General features: G+C 38.0%; 1 protein-coding gene across 1 annotated transcript in view; it reads right to left on the bottom strand.

Annotated features, from left to right (window-relative positions):
• Nucleotides 1-1,282: 1,282 nt before the first annotated feature.
• XRCC4 (X-ray repair cross complementing 4) overlaps nucleotides 1,283-14,133 on the bottom strand; it is a 297,500-nt gene continuing 284,649 nt past the window's right edge. Inside the window, exons 10-12 of the transcript XR_003413807.2 lie at nucleotides 4,095-4,192; nucleotides 2,992-3,064; nucleotides 1,283-1,300 (exon numbers count right to left, since the gene is read on the bottom strand). The gene's annotated coding sequence lies outside the window, so the exon portion shown is untranslated. The remainder of the gene's footprint in view (nucleotides 1,301-2,991; nucleotides 3,065-4,094; nucleotides 4,193-14,133) is intronic.

The raw sequence follows: 14,133 nt of genomic DNA, 5'->3' as shown, positions 1-14,133 counted from the left end.
GGTTGGGGGTGTGGGCTCTGGATTGGTGGGTTTGTATATCGACAGCACACTCCCAGGAGAGTTGTTCGCTATTTCTAAGAATTAGCTAGCTCCAGGAAGGGTAGTCTCTTGATTAAGGCTCTAAATGTCAGTGCATCAGGAATATAGAAAATAAGGAAATATAATCAATATACTTCCCCCAACTACATGTCTGCTCACTATGTCACATATCCGTCCTAGAATGCTTGAATCATCACTACTGGAAAAATGACAACATTTCCCAGATTCTCCTGCAGGCAGGAAAGACCACATGATTCATTTCTTGCCAACAAGACAGGGGAGGAAATGATGTGAACAACTTCTAGGACATGTCCTTCAAGGATGGCAACATGGTCCCTCTTCCCTTCTTCCCTCATCCTGCTGCCTAAAATGTCGATGTGCCAGGTGGCTTTCTTGGATCATGTGTATAAGGGCAATAGCAGAGGGATGGCAGAAAAGCAAGAGAGAGGGAGTACTCACGGGCACTGAATGTTTGCCATGCCAATGTTGACCTGTTGATCTGCTTACATTTAATCAGATTGTTTTATGAGAGAGAAATAAACTTACAGCTTGTTAAGTCACTCTAATTTTGAGCCTCTGTTACAAAGAGAAGACCTATATCTTAACTGATAGAGCTGAGCTATTGTGTAGAGTTGTGCAAGCATCTTTCGCACTGCACGGTGGACAGCCTCTGTTCTGTCCATGGCAGCCATGAATGTGTACCATTTCTCAGATGAGGACAGGGAGTGTCAAGAAGGTTAGGACATCCTTTTAGTAAATCATAGTAAATCTGAAGCCCTACAAGGATTATAGAACCCAAGGGAGATAATACACCAGTTTTACTATAAAATGAAATACAGTAATATATCAACATTCTCAGGCAAAAGGTAAAAAAAATGTTAAGTACCCACATTCAATATTTGCTTACTTAGAAATGAACGTAAGAGATTTAAACAAAAATAGAATTGGAGAGAATTCTGCTGAATGTTGTTCAACATGCTCAGAGGAATAGGATATCTCTTTAAATTCAAAAGCCAAAGTGACAGGCTGTGCGTAGGGGCAGTTATAATGCCTGTGTGTGTGGGTCTATCATTTGCATGCATTACGATGGAAATTGAGCATCCATATTTTACTTACATGTGCCAGTGAAGTGATTGCACTTCCCAGATCCCTTTGTACACATAATTACTTGATTTGTGAGCCAAATGTGTGGTTTAAGGATGGAAATAGGTACACAGCAACTCCATTTGGAAGGTCCAATTTTGACTTAAATGACTAGAAACTTTTTTTTTTTAATGAAAGAAAGATTAGATATAGGGTTTAAATTTAGTTTGTTTAAAACACTTGATATTTAGGGATTCATTTTTTTTGAAGGGTTCACTTCAAATTAAAATTGCACTTAAATTGGGAGATATAGTTAAGTGATGATTAGATAATTAATCTGTAAGAAGAAAACAATCAGAAAGTATTATTTTATCAGTAGGCTATACATATATCAGCTCTGCAGCTTTAAGAAAAATAGTGTCAACATTTTATATTTAAATGATTCGCAAAAACATCCTGCAATTATCTGCCAGTTGTTCTAAAACACACGTCATAATACTAGCAATTGCAAAACTGAATTTTGTCTCCACACATCTAAGAGATACTTTTCTAAAAACACCCTGGGATTTATAGTTTAATATTCTCAAAAGTTTTCCACTTCCTTGAAAAGTCAATTTTTTTCCTTTTGTGCAAGTATGTTCCATAGGAAATGGAATAGTCTTTAAAAAATTTTTTTAATGTTTTATTTATTTTTGAGAGAGAGAGAAAGAGTGTGAGCAGGGGAGGGGCAGAGAGAGCGGGAGACACAGAGTAGGAAGCAGGCTCCAAGCTCTGAGTTGTCAGCACAGAGCCCCATGAGGGCTTGAACCTGAGCTGAAGTTGTACATTTAACGGATGGAGCCACCCAGGTGCCCTGGAAACGGAATAGTCTTATAGCAAGCATTCTTTACTGATTTAGAAGTTTCCCTACCCATACCTATTGCTGTATTAATTAATATAAACAAAACATTACAGTATCTACTATATCCCAAGTTGTAATTAGTAAAAGTGCAGGAGGACTTGGGGCCTCAGGCAAAGATCCCTGGGGGTGCTGGACTCCCTTGGCTGCTGGTGGCTGGCATGGGGCAGTGCTGGTAGCCATCTTGAAGTAATAGTTTTACAACAATTTTAACCTAAAATGCTGGGTAAAGTTACACTCAAAAAGTTTGCAGCCAATGGTAGTTTCTAAATTGAATAGGACAACCACCGTTAAATTTTAAAAAGGATGTTGTCGTTGGTTAAAGTAAATGCACAGTGCTGGCATTAATTTTTAACTTCTATTTTGGTGACAAATCTAATCATTATACTGTCCCCCTGTTATGGAAACCAAAATATTTTGCTTCCAGGGTAGTATTGGTCCAAAAGATACCATAATCTCAGATGAACTCTAAATTTCTCTATTTCATTTTCCAAATACGATTATACTAGTAATAAAAATAATAATGACAACAACAAAAATAATAGTCATAATAGCCACCAATCATTGAGCACCTAATGTAGGCCAAGCATATCTTCATGATAACTTTGAAAAGGAGGTATTATTATTCTAGTTTCACAGAAGAGAAAAGTAAAATTCAGAGAGGAAGGATAGTACCTCAAGCAGCCAAAATATAACTGATTCCTCCACTGCTACTTTTCCATGTACCACATACCTTCTATGTCTCTATATAATCATATATTCCCATGATAGGCTGCAACTGAATTTCCAAAGAATATTGTAACTTTCCCAGGAAGTTGTTACTATTTAGATAGGGGCCCATTTATTACTACTATTTTCTTTCTTCTTTACTAAACTGAAGCTGAACAGAACAAGAACTGCCCTGCTCCCACCCTCCTTAAAAAAAAAAAAAAAAAGGGAGGGAGGGGGAAGTGTGTGGCAAAACTACTTACCACATTTGTGTGGCCTCGGACTTAAAGTGCTCTGTAAATCCTTGCCATCCTGGACATTCTGATAAATTCAGTTCTGGGGACATATTATTTTTATTTTGATAATTTGTCTTCAACCTCATTCCGTTTTACGCAAGAACACAGAGAAATCAATTGGTGTTTTGTTTCATTGCTTTTATTCCATTAAATGCTTCCTTTTACCTCCCCCCCCCCCCCCCCCACCATGCTTCAAACTTAACAACATGATAGCATCAGCCTTGGGTATTAGCCCTCACAGATAGTAATGTTCTTGAAATAAGTTCAGTGGGACATTTTGTAATAACGTTACCCATGTTCTCAGACTCCTATCAGTCTCAGAGGTAGTCATAATAAACACAAAGTGAAACCTCAAAATCTTGAGGAAATTCTGGCCTTAAAAAAAAAAACTGTCTTTGGAGGTCTCTCTAAAGTTAACGTAATGTTTACAAATTGGGTCAATAATCTATAAAAACAAAAACAGCAATCATTTGAGAAGATAACTGAGAAACCCCTGTTTATATGGTACTAAAAAATACAAACCTAAAATTTTCCAACAAAAGCAAGGCAGTGATTTCATAAGAATAGGACTCCGGAAGAGGAAACTGATCAGTAAAAGTTTTGGCATTTCAAGTGCTCCATTTCCTTAAATAAAGAGAAATTGGGATTTTGAAAACCGGTTTTGTGGCATTTTCATGAAAGTCTAAAGTTTGTAAAGCATGTTTAATGAACATCAGTTCATTTGTTAAAATAGCTTTGAGGCAGTCTTGTTGCCATGTAAAATCTAGTCCTGACTCCAAGTGTTTTCATCCTACTGATATAGCACTTAGAGATACCATGCACTTAGCAATCCTAGGTCACACATCGTGACCTGAAGTGTATATCACAGAGAGCCTCCTCAAGTTCATCTATTTTTGTTACCTCTTGGCCACAAAGCACAACGTGTTTCAGTTTTAATTATTTCTGGAAATTACCATAGCCTGATGAGCTCATAATGAACACTTTGCACATTCCAGAAATTTCCAACTCAAATACTGATGATTTTCCTTACAACAAATCATCTTAAAAGTTAATTCCCCTGTGGCTTCTACCTTTGAAAACATCTGCTCTTTCAGAACATCTTCTTGCCTTCATATTTTTCATTTCTGTAACTTGCAAACTTCTTTCCCTGTCTCCCACCTTTGTTTATCTAGAAAAAAAGGAACAACATTTCAAGACATGGATTAAATGTACAGTAGTCCATGAAGATTTTCTGAAGTGACTCCCCTGCTTAGACCCCAACCCCTGCTCCAGCTGCCTGTCAAAATAGCTACTGTAAATTGTGTGCCTTTGCACGGTTACATGTATCCCAGAATTGCTACAATTCATGGACTCCATGAGACTTCACAGGGGCCATGTTTGTACTTGTATCCCAGTTTCTGGAGCAGGGCTTGACACCTACACATCCTGAAACTTATTAGGTGAAAATGAATGATGAGAAAGAACACGGGCTGGTTTAGATTTTTAGATACTTTTGTTTCCTTCTCAGTCCTCACAATGAAGTAAAATCATTAGTGCACCTATTTTGTCATCATTGAAAAATGAGCCACGGACACAGGGAGCTGAGATAGCAAGGGACTGCCTGGCTTTGAAACGGCTTCACCGGTTTCCTGGCTAAACAAACTTAGAAAAGTAACTTCATTCATTCTTCTCCCCAAAAAGAATTCCTGGGTCCATTCATGTGTAAAATAGGTATTGTAACACTGTTTACACCTCACAGGATTCTTGTGAGGACTAGAGGATGTCAGATGCACAGGAGGCTTTGCCCAAGGCCCTGAGGTGCAATCTGCCGTTATACATGACAAATAATTAGGCTAGTGTCTCATAAACTATTTGCTATTTATTTATTTTGGGGCGAGCACAAGCTGGGGAAGAGCACAGAGAGGGGGACAGAGGATCCGAAGCAGGCTGCAGGCTAACAGGCTGACAGCAGTGAGCCTTATGTGGGGTTGGAACTCACCAACTGTGAGATCATGATCTGAGCTGAAGTTGGAGGCTCAAATAACTGAGCCATCCAGGAGCCCCTCTAGCTAAAAAAAAATTGTCACTTTGTGGTGGCTTCTCCTTCTCCTGCTCCTCTTCTCCCCCCCAGCATCTTTATTGAGATATGAGTGACACATAATAATGTGTCCAGAGTTGGAAGATGAAAAAAATTCTGGTGATGGTTGCGACAAACAACATGAATGTACTTAATGTCAGTGAACTGTACAGTTAAAAATGATCAAAATGGTAAATTTTCCATCGTGTATCTTTTACCACAATAGCAAACATTTAAAACATACTTTAAAGTGACACACAATAAACTTCACATATTAAAAGTGTACAATATTTTTGGCTACTTTTGACATATGCATACACCTGTGACACCACTGCCCCAGGAAAAACAATGAACATATTCATCATCTCCAAAATATTCCTTGTGTCACTGTGTCATCTGCCCCTCCTCCACCTCTGCCCCCAGTCACAGCCAACCACTGATATTCTTTCTATCAGTAATCTATAGATTACTATATATTTTCAGGGTGCCTGGGTGGCTCAGTGGCTTAAGCATCTGACTTTGGCTCAGGTCATGATCTCGTGGCTTGTGGGTTCCAGCACTGTGTTGGGCTCTGTGCTGACAACTCACAGCCTGGAGCCTGCGTCAGATTCTGTGTCTCTCTCTTCTGTCCCTCTCTCAAAAATAAATAAATACACATTTAAAAAATTAAATAAAAAAATATGGGTTTTCCAGAATTTTATATAAGGGGAGTATGTACTGTATTTAGTCTGGCTTCTTTCTCTGAGACTTATCCATGCTGTTGTAAGTATCAACAGATTATTCCTTTTAATTGTTGAGTAGAATTCTGTTGTATGTATTTTATCAGTGTGTTATCCATTCATCTCTTGATGGACATTTGGTTGGTGTCCAGTTTTTTAGCGATTGCAAATAAAGATGCTATGAGTAGTCACATACAAATCTAAGGACATATGCTTTCATTCTATTGGGCAAATAAGAGTAAAAGGACTGGATCTCATGGTATGTATATGTTTAACTTCTTAAAGAAACTGTTAAATTGTCCAAAGTCACTGAGCCCTTTATATGACCACCAGCAGTGACTGAGAGCTTCAGTTCATCCATGGCTTGGACATATGGCACTATGGCCTGGAAACTTTCTTGGCAGTAAATTGGGACAACGGTGGGGCTCACCTTGTTTATTTCCTGTCAGGTATCTCTTATGTTTTCTCACCTGACTTCCAGGTACTTTAAAGCCATTGTTTAATACACTTTGTCCAATTTTCCAGTAATTTCTGGTAAGGGGATAGATCTAGACTCTTTCATTCTACCTTGGTCACAAGTGTAACTCTTACATGCCTTCATTCTTATGATGTGAACACTTTAAATTACCAAGGAAACTAAGAAAGAAGTGACCATTAAATGAAATGACAGTCATATCTCATGCTTCCTAATATTTCAGTTTATAGTGGATGCCAAATAATTAGTCTATTATTTATATTGTGTGACATTTGGATTTGGATCTTTATTATCAAGTAGGTTGAACATAAGAAAATGCAATTTCTCACCAATTTATCTAGGGAGAAGAGGAGCAAAAGGGATATATCACTCTATCTTGGCCAGTTAGTTGCTTTTATGCTATTTCATACTAGCATCAGAAAAGAAAAAGGACTATGGAGTTGCTCAGTTCTGAACCTGATCAACTGTAAGAACATAATAAATGAAGACTGTTATTGATTTGTTTTGGGTAGCTCAGAAACACAGTTATATATCAGCTGAACTGCAAGAGATACTTCTAAGGAATGTTCACTTATCCTACTTTATCTCTCCTTTGGTTGATCAGGCAATTCTCATCAAATAGGTTTTGTAAAGAACCCACTTGCCTTAGGTGCTCTGGTGGCTGATGAATAGATACCACGTTATGCTTTGCATTTTTTCTGGTGTCAACAGAACACTTCATCTGTTAAGAGAATATTTCCTGGCTTTGGGGAGTTAGTCTAAGCTAAATGCAGCCCTCCAATGAACCAAAAGGAACGTCAGCCCCTGAGACACTTGATCTGAGTCACTGGTTATTATTTCAGGGGAAGTCAGAGACAGGAGAGGTCGTGTGCTTCTGGATATGAAGCGTTCTAATTAGTGCACATTTTAGGATCCGGTTCCCTCATGTAACCCTTCCATCTTTGATTTGTTTAGAATGAAGGCCAATTTAGATGAGAAAACTATTGTAGACTCCAGGTGGAATAGCTGACATGTATACATTGAGGTGGTGGGGGTGGAAAGTGACAAACCTTCAGGAGAAGTGAAATGGTTCCCAGAAGGTTGAGTAATCTTTGGGGGAGCCTCTCACAGGTGGTGAGTGTCCCGAGGCAAAGAGGAGGCCCTGACTACTAGGTGTTCGTTGGTAATAAATCCCTTCAATGCAGGTTCAGACTGGGGATGGCAATGGGGAAGTAAAATACTGTCACTATGTATAAAAGGGCTGCAAATAAATGCACTCGCTTTTCAAGAGCTTCAAACATTAACTTTTTTTGGTGCCAGAAGCCCTGAAGTGAGGCAAAACAAAAACAGTGGTAAAGAGTAAAGGGTGAGAAAGAACAGAAAGCTTAAGTGGTATAGGCTGAAGTCTTTAACAACTACGAAGTCAATGTTCTACCATAATTTTTGAAAAATCATTTTTACCTTTTCTCCCCAGTTTTTGGATCGTGGCAAAATGCAGATAACATAAGTACACTATTTTAAATAACCATTTTTAAGTGTACAGCTCAGTGATATTCAGTACATTCGTACTGTTGTGCAAACATCACCACCACCCATCTCCAGAGCTCTTTTCATATTGAAAAAATGAAATTCAATAGCCATTAAACACTAACTCCTCATTCCCCTGTCCCCTCAGCCCCTGGCAACCATCACTTCACTTTCTGTCTCAATAGTTTCGACTATTCCATGCACTTTACAGAGTGAAATGTCTGTCTTTCTGTCAGTACCACACTGTTTTGATTACTATAGCCTTGTGGTAAGCTTTGAAATCAGAAAGTATGAGTTCTCCAGCTTTGTTCTTTTTCAGTACTTTTTTTGGCTATTCTAGGTTCCTTGAGATTTTTCTCTTTCTGTAAAAAACGTCATTGGGATTTTGAGAGAAGTTGCATTAAATCTACAGAGCACTTTGGCTAGCACGACCACTGTAACAATATTAAATCTTCTGTGTCTTCTTTAATTATTTCAGCAATGTTTTGTCATTTTTATTGCACGAGTCCTTCACCTTCTTGGCTATATTAATTCCTAAGTATTTTACTCTTTCTAATGCTGTGGTATATATAATTGTTTTCTTAACTTTGAAGAAGTTCCAGTTTAAGGAGAAAACATTAGAGCAAAATAGTTACGGTCAAAATTTAAAGGTAAGTCGGTATTATAATGTATATCTGAGAATCCTTTCTTAAAATAAAAAAAAATACGAACACAACTACATGATAGACATTCTATAAATGACAGACATTGATAAAATATGTAATAACAACATGACTGAACAGCTTTAAATGGTTTTATATTTTCTTAATCACAGTGGTCATATATATGTACAAGCCCTACTAACTACTGAGACTAGATGAGCCATAGATACCCTCCAATATCTCTGTAATCCACAAATTGGTTACCATTATTATATATGGTGTCTGACAAAGTCAGGAAACATAAGAGAAATTTTTGTTTGAACAGTCAATATTTACATTTTCAAATGAAATGCATAATATTTTGTCTTCAACCTCTAGCCAATTTGTCAGGTGCAATATCTCTAAATGTTTATTTATTTTTGCAAGAGACAGAGTGCAAGAAGGGGAGGGGCAGAGAGGGAGGAAGACACAGAATCTGAAGCAGACTCCAGGCTCTGAGCTGTCAGCACAGAGCCCAACGCGGGGCTCAAACTCACCAACTGGGAGATTATGACCTGAGCCGAAGTCGGTTGCTTAACTGACTGAGCCACCCAGGCGCCCCTCAGGTGCAGTATCTCTAAATTTAAACAATAGTTCCTATTGCTAATCTGTAAAAGAAGTCTCCATACACTATACTCTCTAGATCTCCAGACTCAAGGATATTGAAAGATCTGGAAATCCTTCAGCTAAATGCACATATATATATACACACACACCTACATACAATAGCCCTACCAAGAAGGTTTTATCTCAATTAACCTAGCATTTCCCAAACTTAACATCTTGATGGTCAGCTCCCTGAGGTCATAGACAGTGTATCTCTAGCACCTATTAAAGTACCTGACACACAGAGATGTCAACCCAGATCAGGTGAATGAATGAATGAATGAATGAATGAGTAAAGTTTGGGAAACCAATAACTAAACCTGTTTGGTGCTTCCATAGGCCAGAGATCATAAAAAATGTAATTCCAAAGTTAAATCTGTTTTGACACCTGAAACAATCCAGTAACACTATCACTATCCTTTGTAGCCTTTAAGGTCTGGTGTAAGTCTCACTACTTCTAAGACTCTTTCTCTTATTACTGCAGTCGTCATCAATCTTCTTCTCTGAAATTTTATAGCACTTTTAGTCTTTACCACATAATTTATACCCTATCTTGTAGAATTCACTATGGCATGTTTGATTTATGGCTATTTGACTTCTGGCTATGCACATTTCTGGTGCTCTGTGAGTTATAACTCTCATACGATAACAAGCATGCAGCACACCAATAAACCTCTTATTGTACAATTAATACTTTTGTACTTATTGTACAATTAATAACTTTACAGCCCTTTATATCAATAAGGTTCATTTAAAACTATTGTCTCATTTGATTTCACAAGAGTGGTGCAGTGGATATTAGTGCAATTATTCCCTTTTTGTAGATGGTGCAACTAAGAACCGAAGAAGTTAAATAATGTTTCGGTGATTAGATATTTGTTAGGTTATGGACTAAACCCAGCATGTATGATATCCAAAGCCCATTTATTTGCCTCCCTGTCTGTTTTCTGACCGAAAACAGAAGTAAGCCTTGCTCTGACATTCAGAATACATACAATTCTCCAGTCTTTCTGCCCTTTACAACTTTTATCCCAGAAACTAGTTTCTAGACAATCAGTGATTCAAGAGGCTGAAAGGAGAGAGAGAAAGAAAGAGGAAGTAGAGAGAAGTCCAAGGGAAGGAAAGAAAGGAAAAGATACTAAGAAGTACAGACCCAGACTGGAAGACTCTAGGCCTATCTGGCCAGCAGATGTGTTTTGTTTGGCCACCACAGAGCGTTTTTTAAAAGAGTGAGTTCATTGCCAACTTTTAAAATGGCAAGTGTTCTCATCTATATTTCTGGCTTCTCTTGAAAATATGAAATGAAAGGCAGATTAGTCTCAAATTTCTGCATGGTGATAATTTGCTCGAGCTGAGTAGTGGCTGCTCCGTCAAGACAGAGAGTGCACCTTCCAGTCCCAACCCTGTCTCTGGTTTAACTCCAGGTAGCATCACTCTTCCAGCCTCTCCACGGACTTGCAGCTGTTTCTTCTGCATAAAGAAATACAATGGGCTTTATTTTATGCCCGTCTCTGACTTTCTATAGATATCTTCAGCTTTAATTTATTTATTTTAATTACCCACATCCTGATCAGAGGGCTACCTGAAGTCACACGCTTTCTTAGCCAAATAAATTCATGCATTGAACAAATATTTACTGAGTGCCTACTATGTACCCAGAATTGCTTAGGAATCAATTTCATTAATTCAAAGTCATACCTTAGGTTTCCTCTGAGAGGACTAATGATTACAAACAATTACTACCTGGTAATGAGTCAGTCTTATGGCTAAAATACAAACACTTTTAATTATGCATATTCAGGATCAAGTTTTGACAATGATTTGGCCATAAAATCCAAGCATAGCTTTAAGGATTCTAAAACGATCAAGTAACACTGGAGTAGATCAAGGTGCCCCAAAGGATTGGTTTGGATATTCTAAAGATTTGTGATTTTGTTTCTGAACTGTGCTACATGTAAGAAAAACAATACAAGTTTTTAATTGGGTTTTCCTCAAGAAGCCAGACAGACTTTGGTTTGAAGACAACAGATGAACCAAAGCTTATTCCCTAATTCCTTAATGTGTTACCTAAAACTTTGAATAAATGGAAAGGTGAGAGCAAAGCAGGTACACAGGGATAAATGTCTCTAAATCTTATTTTCATCCCCAGACATCTCTTCAAAGCTGCTATCACACTCTATGTAGAAACTCTGCTGAATTTAATTAATCCTATATGGCTCTACCTTTAATTTCTGATTTATTACAGGAAAGGTAAGGCAAGAAACTATGGTAAGTAAGATGAGACCATCAAAAAGATCTCATGTAGGGGCGCCTGGGTGGCTCAGTCGGTTGAGTGTCTGACTTCGGCTCAGGTCATGATCTCACAGCTCATGAGTTCGAGCCCCGCGTTGGGCTCGGTGCTGACAGCTCGGAGCCTGGAGCCTGCTTCGGATTCTGTGTCTCCCTCTCTCTCTGCCCCTAACCCACTCACATTCTGTCTCTGTCTCTCTCAAAAATAAATAGACATCCAAAAAAAAATTAAAAAAAAAAAAAGACCTCATGTAACTAATCACCATGTGTATTTGTATCTTGTGGCTGCCATAACCAGTTAATAGAAACATAATAGTTTAGAACAACAGAAACTTATCTTCCTAGTTACGGACTAGAAGTCTACACCCAGAAGTCAAGGTGTTGGCAATGCCACTCTCCCTCTGAAAGCTCTAGTGGAGAACATCCCTTGCCCCTCCCAAATTCTTATGGTTCTAGGGGTTCCTTGGTTTATGGCTACAAAATTCAAATATCTGCTTCTGTCTTCACATGACCTTTTCCTTTGTGTCTGTGTCTCTTCCTCTGTCTCTTAAAAAGACACTTGTCATGAGATTATCAGGGTAAACCAGGATAATCTCATTTTAAAACCATTAACTTAATTACATGTTCAAAGACCCTTTTTTCTAAATAAGGTCACATTCATAGGTTCCAGGGGTTAAGATATGGACATATTTGTTTTTGTCTGTTCACTGTTTGGACTGACTATACTATGTTTGAGCTCTTGATGAACCTTTTAGGAACATTTATACCATACAGAAGTACTATTAAACTCAATTCAATGTAATGCTCGTGGTTAATTCTATAAAGGGTTTACCATCAAGTCCTTGGTCAACAACACAAGCTTTAATTCCACCATTATTTCTATAGAAAAATTAGATGTGATTTATGACATGCCTGCTTATCTGTTTCTTGTAAATATTTAAATGTAAGTTTTGCCAAACAATGTGAGCTCTGAGAATACAAGAATTGTGCCTTATATTTATTTCTATTTTCTACTCAACACTGAAGATAGTCTAATGTATATAGGTAGATATTTATTATATGCTTATTGATTAGTACATTAATTTGAAATTAGTCTTTGTGGTCTCTTTAGAGATTTTGCTAAGGGTATGAATGTACTCGAGGAACAAGGACAGCTTCTGTATGACAGAATATTTTCCTTGGGGTCAGGGGGAAGCATGATCAAGGCTAGCTCTAGGTGTATAATTTCATTTTTTCCCCAATGGGTCCTTCTTATTTGGCTGTTTGCATCGACCTACATACCAGCTTCCAGAAGGTACAGGTAAGAAGAGCAAGCCTATAAAGTCTGTTCAAGAGCAGAGATACAAGAGTATGGCCTAGAAATCTTCACAGAATCCTTTGAATGATTTAGTTAGGACTGAGGCTCTACAGAACTGGCACTGGGAAATATGTCTATAGAACTCAGGGAGAGTGTATTAGTATTTTAGTTGGAACTGCTCTGAACAACTTTCTTGGAAGGAAGGAAAAAAGGGAGGGGGGAAGGAGGGAGGGTTGGAGAGAACTTGTGTGAATAGATATTAGAATCAATAGAAGAGTTATTTTTAGGTTCAGAGAATTTCAAAAGTTTTTTTAGACATAGTAAGAGATTTCAGAGAAAGACTAATTAAAAGTCTGTAGAGAAGTGAAGAAATTTTGCACTGGGTTGGAAGGGTAGCACACAGAAATTAAAATATCAGAATGTCATGAGCTGGCTAGAGGTACTTAGTAGCAGAGAAAAACTGATGAAAAAGGAAAAAAATAAATGATTGTGGAGAAGGCTGGAGAAATATAGTGCCTCAGTGTTGCAATTACTAAAGGAGTAGCTGGCCAGTATGGGGTTGCTGGAAGGAATCATTAGTGCTGGTTAAATGAATAAATTCTTGCACTAGAATAATAAAGTACCTTAGAGGCATCAGAAGTTGGGCTGAAGATTTGCAGCAATCCGCTTGATATTTCATTCATTAACCCAGAATATCTTCTCCTAAGCTTCTTTGAACTTCCATTGACAGAACATAGGGACATTTTTTTCCACATTGGAGAAAGAAAACCTACTACAATCATATCCTTTTGTTCATTTTAAGTAGAGGTCTCTTAGATTTCCTTAAGCTCAGTAAAAACATTATCCAGGCGAAGATTCCACTTTACACGGAAATAACTACTAATCCAAAGCCCTAGATTAGCGTCTAAATGGTTTTCCTTTAAACTAGGAAAATTGTAAAACTCTGAACATTTGGTGAGGAACTGGATGAAAGGCTGGGCTCTCTAGACAGTTGTGCTTGGGAGACATGTGAACTCTACTATCCCTTTTCTGTCTGTCTAGCCAAGGCGTCTCTGAATGCTCAAGGATTGTTTTCAAACCAGATTGATAAGAGGCTAAAAAGACCCAGTCTAAGTTTGCTGGACCTTATCTTTTTCTCCTGAAAATGCCTACTGCACTGTGAATGTGAAACACAACTAGGTAAAAATGAAATCAAATGTGGTCAAAATAAACATGTTTTCCCTTACCAAGATGAATATTACTGTGATTTTTTAGTAGCAGAAGCAATGACAAAGTTGAGATGTGCATCAGGTGGACGAAGGAGAAACGATGGGTAAGACCCATGGGCTACAGAGAGAGAACAAAGCTCCCTCTTGTTCCAGAGGGGAGGGCACTGCCTAGGGACATGTCCACTAGGTGGCGATTCATCTCTTATATTCATCCTAAAATTGAAGGCCTGATCTGCTAAACATTATAATGGGCGTGAGAAAGGAAAATATGGA

Source organism: Acinonyx jubatus, chromosome A1, assembly GCF_027475565.1.
Source record: "Acinonyx jubatus isolate Ajub_Pintada_27869175 chromosome A1, VMU_Ajub_asm_v1.0, whole genome shotgun sequence".
Lineage (NCBI taxonomy): Eukaryota > Metazoa > Chordata > Mammalia > Carnivora > Felidae > Acinonyx > Acinonyx jubatus.
This window is presented reverse-complemented; position numbering and strand designations above follow the sequence as displayed.